The following is a 12,631-nucleotide window of genomic DNA, read 5'->3' on the forward strand; positions in this document are numbered from 1 at the left end:
ATTGTTTTTGATGGTGAGTTTGTTCAACTCTCGATAGTCGATGCATATCCTAAACTCCATCCTTTTTTTTGACAAAAAAGAATACCGAAGGTCCCCATGGAGAGAAGCTTGGCCGGATAAAGCCTTTGTCAGTTATGTAACAGTCCGGATTTCCAGGTATCCTTTATTGCTTTGATTTTTGGTGTTTTGAGAGGGGACTCGGCGAGTTGGAGCTCAAACTCGCCGAGTAGGATCACGATTCTGGACGCGGGATTTGTTTGGACTCGGCGAGTCCAGGATCTGGACTCGCCGAGTCCGCGCTGTTTAATGAAACCCTAATTTCTCGGGTTTGGGACCTATTTAAAGGGCCTTATGGCCGTCATTTGTACCCAACAGTCCATAGAGAGAAACCCTAGAGTGCTTTGGCGATTTGGGAGAGAAGGGAAGAATTTCTTGACCTTTGTGTGTTGTCTAGCAAAGAGGAGGGAGGTTCTAGCCAAGAGGAGGCAAAGGAGGTTGCTATTCTGCGGATTTGAAGCTTAGATCATCGATCTAGAGGTATGATTTCGGTTCATCTTCTGTTTTGAGGAGTATAGTTGGATTTAGGGTTTCTTGTGGCCTTGTTGAGTTGATTTGATGGCCAAATAGTCCCTTGCTAGTGATGAGGCTTTGGATCTGGATCCATAGAGGTCCAGAGAGCCTCATTCATCAAGCTTTATGGAGAGCAATGGAGGTCATGACCTTGGGTAGTGATATTTGTTGGTATTCCTTCATTTATAGTCATATAGAGGTTGTATGTGCATCAAGTTTGGGGCTTTACGTGGTGAATCAGTCTAGAAAGGCCAGATCTATGAATTGTTGGAACAGATCTGACCTTAGAAGCGAGTTTGAGCGATTGCATGGCATGGACTCGCCGAGTCTGATGAACAGACTCGGCGAGTAGCTTGAAGATTGCCTTGGACCGGCCAGTGAGTGGTCCAGTCGAGTCATGGGTTGACTCAGCGAGTCAGGGCGAGTTAGAGAGGGTTGACAGGTGGACTGAGTCGAACTGGGACTCGCCGAGTTGTTCTTGGAACTCGGCGAGTTGAGTCGGGGTGGCCCCGCGATTCTGCCAGGTGGAACTCGTCGAGTCAGGGGGAGTACTCGACGTGTAAAAAGGGAATCCTAGGGTGTTGGTGGAAACGTCTAGATTCGCCGAGTTGCCCTCGTGCACTCGCCGAGTCTGGTCAAAGTTGACCGTTGACCGTTGACCAGAGTTGACCTGTGTTGACTTCTTAGGGATAGTCAACCTTAGAGATAAAAAGTGTTAATTAGAGTCATGTGATATTATAGGAGGATTAGAGCTCGGAGGATCGAGCACGAGGGATTTCCAGGATTCGTGAGATACCGAGACACGCGAGGTGAGTCTTCTCACTATACTTTACCTTGAGTATGTAATCAGAGCTATGTGTTGGTATATGTATGTTATGTGTATGCTATGTGTTGTATTGCATTATTTTTATGTGATTATGCTGTGCATGTTTACAGAGTTGGGACCGGAAGGTTCCTAGAGTTAGAACCTGAGGGTTCACAGAGTCTGGGTGCACGGACCCATAGGGTTACAGCCTCGAGTGGCTAATATGTGTTTTATGTGTGCTATTTTGGGGAACTCACTAAGCTTCGTGCTTACAGTGTTAGTGTTGTTGTTTCAGGTACTAGCGATGACCGTGGGAAGGCGCCGGCTTGATCCGTACACACTCAGGGGACTTTTGATATGTATTTATGTGATCTTGGGATTTGTATGACGTGAATCGGAATTTTAAACTTAACGTTTTATGAAATTAAATGAGAAATGTTTTTATATTTGTGAAAAATTATTTTGGAAATTTACGGTGTTACAAGTTGGTATCAGAGCCTTGGTTTGAGGGATTTGAGTACACCTTCGGGCGTATTTGAACTCAAACTGAGGATTTGATATGTATTTTCAAAAAAAAAAAAAAAAGAGTAAAAGATTTTTGAAAAACGCAGAGCAAGAGATGTGTGTACAATCAGTCAGCGCCCGAACGGTGGTTTCCCAAAATACCTTCATATTATGTTAATATTGATGCAATGTATCTGCATGCTAGAATAGGCGAGGTATTACTATTAGGATTAGAGTGGCCTGATTTGTGATGCTTTAGCCTAGGGAGAGGTGAGCTGCTACGAGATGCTTGAGAGTGAGTAGGTAGCAGTGAGGGGCTTATGAGAGATCTATTAGAGAGTGATTTATGCATGATAGAGTACTTCGGACTTAGGATCCGAAGAGGAGGACTTGGAGTGCATTCTGGTGCGGTGCGGACAGTAGTATTGGGCCCGTACTACTGGAAACACTGGAGCGGTGTGCAGCCCAAGTAAGAATCTTTGGAGTGCCAAGAATCAAGGAGGGAAGAGTTGACGAGTGTGAGTATGCTCGTGTGGATTATAATTTATCGTATGTTGTATTTCAGAGGTTGATCATGGTGAGGACACGTTTGATGCCCGAGAGCAGTGGTACCAGTGAGGAGGAGATCCGCCGGATCATTCAGGAGGAGGTGGCTACGGCCATCAGGGCAGAGATACCGGAGATGTTTGGGTCTATAAAGACCACCTTCATTGAGACGTTTGATGAGCGTTATGCCGCTCTTTTTGAGGCTGCTGCTGCAGCGGCTACCGCAGCGATTGCTGCTGCAAGGCCGCAGGGTGGTGATGCGTTGTTGTTCCGCGAGTTCAGCAACACAAAACCACCAGAGTTTGATGGGACTCAGGATCCGGTGGCAGCTATGAGGTGGATATCTGATATTGAGGGGTGTTTCTTCACTTTCTTGTCACCTGAGCATTTGAAGGTTCGGTTTGCGCTGATCCAGCTTCGCTTGGGAGCGAAGGACTGGTGGAAGTTTGTTACGGCACATTATACACCTGCTGAGCTTTCGGCAGTGACCTGGGAGAGGTTCACTACCATGTTTCGGGATGAGTACGTTCCCCAGGTGGAGAGGGAGCATTTGGCACAGGAGTTTCTGACCCTCAAGCAGGGTAGTGAGTCAGTTACAGCGATCACGAGGATGTTCCAAGAGAGGGCGATGTTCTGCCCTGAGCACGTGTCCACCGAGCAGGCACGTATGAGCCGGTACTTGAGCATTCTGAGGCGGGATATTCGGGAGTTCGCTGCGAACTCCTCGTACCGGACATTTGCTGAGCTTCAGGCAAATGCCCGGAAGAGGGAGATTGAGCTTGAGACTCAGGCCAGGGAGGAGGCGGAGTCTCAGGGGAGGGATCGGCGACCGGCACAGTCTCAGCCGGCAGCCAAGCGGGCCAAGCCCGTTGATCCCAAACCAGGGAGCCAGAAGGGCCGCACTTGCGGGAAGTGCGGCAAGGGTCATGACGGAGTTTGCCGAGCGGGGTCTTGCTACAAATGTGGCAAGGAGGGGCACATGGCCAAGGACTGCCCCAAGAGGTTTGCAGTGTGCTTTCACTGCAACCAGACCGGACACCGGAAGGCCGAGTGTCCGCAGCTGCGCGGAGCATCTCAGGGATCTGCTCCTGCTGCCATCAGAGCTACTGAGAGTCGGCCTGTGAAGGTCGAGGCGCCGAGAGCTCGAGGGAGGGCCTTCCAGCTGACTGCGGAGGAGGTCCGCGCTGCGCCCGATGTTGTGGCTAGTATGTTTCCTTTCATGTATTTATTTTGATGTTGAGATATTATGCTTATATTATGTTATGCATAGGTACTTTTCTTGTGAGCTCTGTACCTGCTTTAGTGTTATTCGACTCGGGTGCGAGTCGGTCTTTTGTATCTTCGGCCTTTAGTCAGCATATCAGTGTTAGTCGTGAGGCATTGAGTCGACCTCTGAGAGTTTCCATAGCTGACGATAGAGTGATTTGTGCCACGGAGGTTCTCCGGGGATGCGTGTTAGAGATTTTCGGGGTCGAGTTTCTGATTGATCTGATTCCTATTGCGATGGGTGATGTTTGTGTCATTGTGGGCATGGACTGGTTGAGCCAATTCGGCGTGGTTATCGACTGCGAGCGTCAGCTGGTGACCATACGAAACCCTAGTGCAGGAGTTCTTTCAGTGTACGGCGAGGGTACACGTTCAGGATCCGCTTTTTGTTCGGCCGCTAGGGCAAGGCAGTGTCTACAGCAGGGCTGTAAGGGTTTTGTAGCGTATGTGATGGATACGCGAGCGACTTCCGAGAGACCGAGTTCAGTTGAGGAGGTACCGGTGGTGCGTGAGTTTCCAGATATTTTTCCCGAGGAGTTGCCGGGTGTGCCTCCTGTGAGGCAAGTGGAGTTTGGTATTGATTTGGTTCCAGGGGCCGCACCTATTGCTAAGGTGCCTTATCGTCTTGCACCTCCAGAGATGCAGGAGTTGTCCTCGCAGCTTCAGGAGTTGCTGGGGAAGGGATTTATTCGGCCGAGCAACTCGCCATGGGGAGCACCTATTCTGTTCGTCAAGAAGAAGGATGGTTCACACCGGATGTGCATTGATTACCGGGAGTTGAACAAGCCGACGGTCAAGAACCGTTATCCGTTGCCGAGGATTGATGATTTATTCGATCAGTTGCAGGGAGCATCTTGGTTCTCCAAGATCGACTTGAGGTCGGGATATCATCAGGTGAGAGTGCGGGATGGGGACGTCCAGAAGACAGCGTTCAGGACGCGTTATGGGCATTATGAGTTTATGGTGATGCCTTTTGGGCTCACCAATGCCCCGGCTGTGTTCATGGATCTCATGAACAGGGTATGCAGGCCGATGTTGGATCGGTCGGTGATTGTATTTATCGATGACATTCTGGTATATTCGAGATCTAGAGAGCAGCATGAGGAGCATTTGAGGGAGGTCCTTGGGGTTTTGAGATCGGAGAAGCTTTATGCAAAGTTCTCCAAGTGTGATTTCTGGTTGCGGGAGGTTCAGTTCCTTGGACATCTCGTTAATCAGAATGGGATATTGGTCGATCCGGCCAAGGTTGAGGCAGTGATGAGTTGGGAGGTGCCAAAGTCACCCTCTGAGATCAGGAGTTTCCTTTGATTGGCGGGGTATTATCGGAGATTTATCAAGGATTTCTCCAAGATCGCAGTGCCACTCACCAGATTGACCCGAAAGGGTGTTGCATTCTCATGGGGTCCCGAGCAGCAGACCTCCTTTGAGACCCTTCGCCAAAGGTTGTGCGAAGCCCCGATATTAGCTCTCCCGGAAGGGATGGAGGATTTTGTAGTATATTGTGATGCATCGATTATGGGGCTGGGTGCGGTGTTGATGCAGAGGGGACATGTGATAGCTTATGCATCGAGGCAACTGAAGCCTCATGAGGCGAGATATCCCACGCACGATCTAGAGTTGGGGGCAGTAGTGTTCGCCCTCAAGATTTGGCATCACTACTTATATGGGGTTCGGTGTACGATATACACGGACCATAAGAGTTTGAAGTACTTGATGGATCAGCCCAACCTAAATATGCGGCAGAGGAGGTGGTTAGATGTGGTCAAGGATTATGATTGTGAGATCCTGTACCACCCGGGTAAGGCCAATGTGGTGGCCGATGCGTTGAGCCGCAGGACGGAGAGCACTCCACTACGAGATGTATGTTTGAGATTGACCGTGATAGCTCCGGTATTGGATGCCATTCGTGGGGCACAGGCCAAGGCTGTGCGACCGAAGATGCAGAAGAGGGAACGGGTCGTTGGTTTGGTTTCAGAGTTCGTTACGGATGGTCGAGGGCTTATACTTCATGGGTCGGGAAATTATGATCATCAGGGCGGTTCTGTGGTGATAAAATGGGCGGTAGACATAACTATGATTGGGGAGGCTCATCGGTCAATGACAAATTCGAATTCATCCGGGGGCTACAAAGAATGTATTTGGATTTGAGGAGAGAGTATTGGTGGCCCTGTATGAAGAGGGACGTCACCTGGTTTGTTGAGAGGTGCTTGACCTACCGAAGGGTTAAGGCCGAGCACCAGAGACCGCATGGCAAGTTGCAGCCATTGGAGGTTCCCGAGTGGAAGTGGGAACAGATCGCTATGGATTTCATCACCAAATTGCCAAGAACTGCCAGGGGAGTTGATGCAATTTGGGTGATTGTGGATAGGTTGACGAAGAGCGCTCACTTCCTTGCCATCAGTGAGAGTTCTTCAGCGGAGAAGTTGGCAGAGATATATGTGAGAGAGGTGGTATCTCGGCATGGGGTGCCGATCTCGATCGTTTCGGACCGTGATGTGCGTTTCACTTCCAGATTCTGGAAGAAATTTCATGAGGAGTTGGGTACTAGATTGCATTTTAGTACCGCATATCACCCCCAGACAGACGGTCAGAGTGAGCGGACGATTCAGACGCTTGAGGACATGCTTCGAGCATGCGTGTTGGATTTCGGGGGTAGCTGGGATGCGTATTTACCCTTGGCAGAGTTTTCCTACAACAACAGCCATCATTCGAGCATTGGTATGCCACCCTTTGAGCTGTTGTATGGTAGGAGGTGTCGGACCCCCATTTGCTGGGGAGAGGTTGGGCAGAGAGTGATGGGCAGTACAGAGATCGTGCTTCAGACGACATAGCAGATTCAGCGGGTCAGACAGAGGTTATTGACCGCCCAGAGACGTCAGAAGAGTTATGCAGACAGACGTCGGTCCGAGCTTGAGTTTCAGGTCGGCGACTTCGTTCTCCTGAAGGTCTCTCCTTGGAAAGGAGTGATCCGATTCAGGAAGAGGGGCAAGTTGGGGCCCCGGTATATTGGGCCTTTTCGTGTGATTGCGAGGGTAGGCCGGGTAGCCTATCGTTTGGAATTGCCCGCAGAGTTGGGGCAGATCCACGACACTTTTCATGTGTCGCAATTGCGGAAGTGTATAGCCGATGAGTCGACAGTGGTTCCATTAGAGGATATTCAGGTGGATGCGAGCCTGAACTATGCCGAGAGGCCAGTGGCCATCAGGGATCGGAAGATCAAGGTTCTTAGGAACAAGGAAGTACCTCTGGTGTTGGTTCATTGGCAACACCGGAAGGGATCGGAGATGACCTGGGAGCCGGAGCGCGAGATGCGGGAGCAGCATCCGGAGCTATTTTCAGAGCGAGACTTCGAGGGCGAAGTCTAGTTCTAGTGGGGGAGAGTTGTAACAGTCCGGATTTCCAGGTATCCTTTATTGCTTTGATTTTTGGTGTTTTGAGAGGGGACTCGGCGAGTTGGAGCTCAAACTCGCCGAGTAGGATCGCGATTCTGGACGCGGGATTTGTTTGGACTCGGCGAGTCTAGGATCTGGACTCGGCGAGTCCGCGTGTTTAATTAAACCCTAATTTCTCGGGTTTGGGACCTATTTAAAGGGCCTTATGGCCGTCATTTGTACCCAACAGTCCATAGAGAGAAACCCTAGAGTGCTTTGGCGATTTGGGAGAGAAAGGAAGCATTTCTTGACCTTTGTGTGTTGTCTAGCAAAGAGGAGGGAGGTTCTAGCCAAGAGGAGGCAAAGGAGGTTGCTATTCTGCGGATTTGAAGCTTAGATCATCGATCTAGAGGTATGATTTCGGTTCATCTTCTGTTTTGAGGAGTATAGTTGGATTTAGGGTTTCTTGTGGCCTTGTTGAGTTGATTTGATGGCCAAATAGTCCCTTGCTAGTGATGAGGCTTTGGATCTGGATCCATAGAGGTCCAGAGAGCCTCATTCATCAAGCTTTATGGAGAGCAATGGAGGTCATGACCTTGGGTAGTGATATTTGTTGGTATTCCTTCATTTATAGTCATATAGAGGTTGTATGTGCATCAAGTTTGGGGCTTTACGTGGTGAATCAGTCTAGAAAGGCCAGATCTATGAATTGTTGGAACAGATCTGACCTTAGAAGCGAGTTTGAGCGATTGCATGGCATGGACTCGCCGAGTCTGGTGAACAGACTCGGCGAGTAGCTTGAAGATTGCCTTGGACCGGCCAGTGAGTGGTCCAGTCGAGTCATGGGTTGACTCAGCGAGTCAGGGCGAGTTAGAGAGGGTTGACAGGTGGACTGAGTCGAACTGGGACTCGCCGAGTTGTTCTTGGAACTCGGCGAGTTGAGTCGGGGTGGCCCCGCGATTCTGCCAGGTGGAACTCGTCGAGTCAGGGGGAGTACTCGACGTGTAAAAAGGGAATCCTAGGGTGTTGGTGGAAACGTCTAAACTCGCCGAGTTGCCCTCGTGCACTCGCCGAGTCCGGTCAAAGTTGACCGTTGACCGTTGACCAGAGTTGACCTGTGTTGACTTCTTAGGGATAGTCAACCTTAGAGATAAAAAGTGTTAATTAGATTCATGTGATATTATAGGAGGATTAGAGCTCGGAGGATCGAGCACGAGGGATTTCCAGGATTCGTGAGATACCGAGACACGCGAGGTGAGTCTTCTCACTATACTTTACCTTGAGTAGGTAATCAGAGCTATGTGTTGGTATGTGTATGTTATGTGTATGCTATGTGTTGTACTGCATTATTTTTATGTGATTATGTTGTGCATGTTTACAGAGTTGGGACCGGAAGGTTCCTAGAGTTAGAACCTGAGGGTTCACAGAGTCTGGGTGCACAGACCCATAGGGTTACAGCCTCGAGTGGCTAATATGTGTTTTATGTGTGCTATTTTGGGGAACTCACTAAGATTCGTGCTTACAGTGTTAGTGTTGTTGTTTCAGGTACTAGCGATGACCGTGGGAAGGCGCCGACTTGATCCGTACACACTCAGGGGACTTTTGATATGTATTTATGTGATCTTGGGATTTGTATGACGTGAATCGGAATTTTAAACTTAACGTTTTATGAAATTAAATGAGAAATGTTTTTATATTTGCGAAAAATTATTTTGGAAATTTACGGTGTTACAAGTTAGTTCCTGGAGTTGACTAGAGAGTTCTTGAATCTCTGATGGAGCAAGATGATAAGGAGATCTTGCCACTGGTCCTGTACCTAGGATTAGGTCGGTTTGGAATTCAACCTATCTGACTGGAGGTACTCTAGATAGATTGTCTGGAAATACATCCGATTAGTCACATATTTGCATAATGTCTTTGATTTCCTTACCCTTAGCTTGCATATCTACCACGTGGGCCAAGAAAGTGAAGCATCTCTTCTTCAAACACTTTCGCGCCTTCATGCAAGAGATGACTCTTAGATTCTTTCCTGATTTATCTCCATAAATCATGAGGGCTTCATTGTTTGGTAGAGGTAGACGAACGACCTTTTGTAACATAAAATCTCCACTCAATGAGGCATTAACCAATCCCTTCCGATGATTACATCAAAACTTCCAATATTTATAGGAATTAGGTCCACGTGAAAGACATGGTTATTGAGGGTAAGAAGGCAGTTGGTGAGTATTTCTAAAGTGCTTTCTATTTAGTCGTTAGCTACTTCTACCGTGTAAGCTTTGTTAAGTTCACATGATTTATGGATTATCGTGCTTCTAAACTCACGGGAAATAAAGCTTCTATCGACACCAATATCAAATAATATGGAAGCATAAATATTGTTGATAGGAAGCATAGCAGTAACCACAGCTATGTCCTGGCGAGCATCTCCAGCACCAATCACAATGCTCTTCCTTTGCCATCCTGATTCTTCAGTTTAGGGAAATCCTTCCTGAAGTGTCTCGATTGGATGCATTTGAAGAAGTTACAACTTCCTCCTGCAGTAGGGGTAGGGGTCTTTCTTTAGAATTTAGAGGTATGATCTTTTGATTTGCATGTTTTGCAAATAAATACCCTACAATTACCCACATGATGGTAATTGCACTTGGTACAGTAAGGAAGTGTCCCAGTGTAGGTCTTGGGTGGGGTGGGAGTGTTTGTGTTTGCAACATAGACATTCATAGTTTCTGATTTGGGTTTGAGGAGTTTGAAGTTCCCTTTGGACTTCTCGTGGTATTTCTGTTTCGTACCCTCCATCCGATTTTGTTTTGTCTGTTGGGTTGTGGTACCTTTATTGGATAAGGTGTCTAAGTCCATAACATTTTGTGGTAAGTACTTGACCCAATCCGGTATGGTCCATTTGGGTTGCATGGCACCATGCAATTGGATAGACTAAATGAGAGAAATAACACTTGGAGATTATTAATATACTATAAGTTCTAATATATTAATAATATTGTTTAATTAGTTTGATCAAGAATTAATTAAGTGATCAAAAGATAACTAATTAAATATATGGGTTGATTATGTAAATCATCCATATCTTGTATAGTAGGCTAAGAGGCTCCATGGATTATCAAGTTGGCTTCCACCCATAGGATGCTCCATGGGAGTTACAAACCCATGGGTCATGGAAATGAAGAGTCATGACACATTAGGGTTTACATGGTGTAACCCTAGATGTGTCAACACTATATAAGAATCCCATTCTCCACCAAAATCGGCTACACACATATGAAACAAGAGGGCTAGGCCGATTTTAAGAAGTGTGTGTTCTCTCAAAAGTCTTTCCAAGAGCATTTGGTGTTGTGTGAAGCATTTGAGGCATCACACTTGGGGTGTTAGGCTCAAAAGGTTTCAAGGATCATAAGCAATAACAAGGTAAGTTATTCTATCTTTCATTCAAGTTAAAAATTGTTCCCCATGTATGCTAGATAGGAATATAACCTTGGAATTCAACTTTGCATGATAATTAGACAAACATAGATCCAAGGTTATTAGGGTTGCATGTACACTTAGGAAGTGTTAGAATGCTCAAAACCCATTAGTGGTATCAGAGCCTAGGCTTGTTTGTTTGTTATTTGTGCAAAATTGTTGAAAAAAGTCGATATTGTGCAATCTGCCTGATGAACTCGCCGAGTCCATGGGGGGACTCGCCGAGTTCATGTGTAAATTCATCCTACTCGCCGAGTAGGTTCTTGCACTTGACGAGTAGGAGCCTCAGAATGTAGATTTTCAACTTTTGTTGCTGGAAATGGACTAGAAACATTACCCTAAACTGTTTTGGTACTTGAAAACTTGTTTTAGATGGTGTAATGTTCATGCTAATCCATTTACAATGACAATTATCAAAATTACAAAGTTTTAAGTGTAATTTTTTATTCTTGAAAAATGTTAATATTCATATTCTTGAACTTATGAAGATTAGATGATCATAGGAATTATTTGTAACCTACTTGGTGGTTTAATTCTTGATCATTATGTGTTTTAATGGAGTCCATAACTTGTCCTCAAGTTATGGAAAACCAAAAGTCACTTTGTTAAAAGCCATTAAAAGAACACATGAGTTATAAAAATGAAGGGTCTTCATTTCTAATACTCTATTAACTCATAAGTTACAAGAAATGACAAGTTTTGAAAGTTTACAAAACTTGCCCTCAAGTTTTGGAACAAGTAAAGTCTTGATTAAAAACTTTAGTTCCAACCCTTAGAATTTTAAAAGTTAAAATTCAACCCTTATACTTTATAATATTATAAGTTAATAATATATATATATATATATATATATATATATATATATATATATATATATATATATATATATATATATATATATATATATATATATATATATATGGGTAAAGTGAATATACCTAACAACCTTATATAAGCTTAGGTACCTAACCACATTATACTATATTGTTTTGCATTATATTTCCATTGCAATCGTTTAAGGTTCTTAAACTTCAACCCATAACTTGATTTACTTCCAAGATTTTTAGACATTCACCATTATATTCCTCCTACACCATTTGATTTGTAACAGTAGTATATGAAGCCCACCAGGGGTTCTCCAATAGAAAGACATCATTTTAAGGAAGATAATGGCGAAAGTCCAAAGATTTTGGAAGCAATCAAGTTATGAGGTTGAATTTTAAGAACTTTGGGTGATTACAATGCAAATATGATATAAAATTACGTAGTATGATGTGGTTAGGTACCTAAGCTTATATAAGGTTGTTAGGTATATTCACTTATATATATATATATATATATATATATATATATATATATATATATATATATATATATATATATATATATATAAGAGCAAGTCGTCTTACCGCTAGTATGCCTCATTCACGAAGTCGGTCTATAAGGGGGGTATAAGGTTGTTGCCTATAAAATGGCAACTTAATGGGTGTCCACTCTCACCCACCGCTTCCTTGATCGGTCGAGGGTCGTTAGCCGAACGGGCAGGACAAGGAATTACAAAGTCTCATTAAAAGTATGATGAATATATTAAAGTAACTAAATGCTTTTATTAAATTCCCAATCTTATTTACTTTAGGAAAAATGTGAATAAGGTGCTAATCCATGAAATTACACTTTACACTTTGTTTAAGTCGTTGATGGAGCGTGTGTGGATAACCGGCACACTAGCTTGGACTTAACAAGGTAGGTAAAGGGTGACTTAAGGTTTATCATAGTATCGGTGGAGCGTGTGTGGTTTATCGGCACATCGATTGAGTGATAAACTTTAAGGGTACCAAATGATTTGCATGGTTACTTCACACCTCGTTTTGTGATCCTCGGTATCCCATTCACAAAAGTTGGAGAGCACACTCGAGATTGAAACATGCCTTTGAAAAGTTCATTGAATCTCAAAAGAATCTAGGAATTTCTAAGAATCAATCAAAAACATAATATTTAATATTTCGTTTTTCATGGTGGAAATTGGTGAATCGTCATTCACCTACCTTTCAAATATGTTATAGCTTGGATTACGGCATACCTCTTCTAAGTTATAATA

This window comes from Lactuca serriola, chromosome 4 (genome assembly GCF_051521515.1).
Source record: "Lactuca serriola cultivar US96UC23 chromosome 4, Lser_US96UC23_V15, whole genome shotgun sequence".
In the NCBI taxonomy this organism is placed as follows: domain Eukaryota; kingdom Viridiplantae; phylum Streptophyta; class Magnoliopsida; order Asterales; family Asteraceae; genus Lactuca; species Lactuca serriola.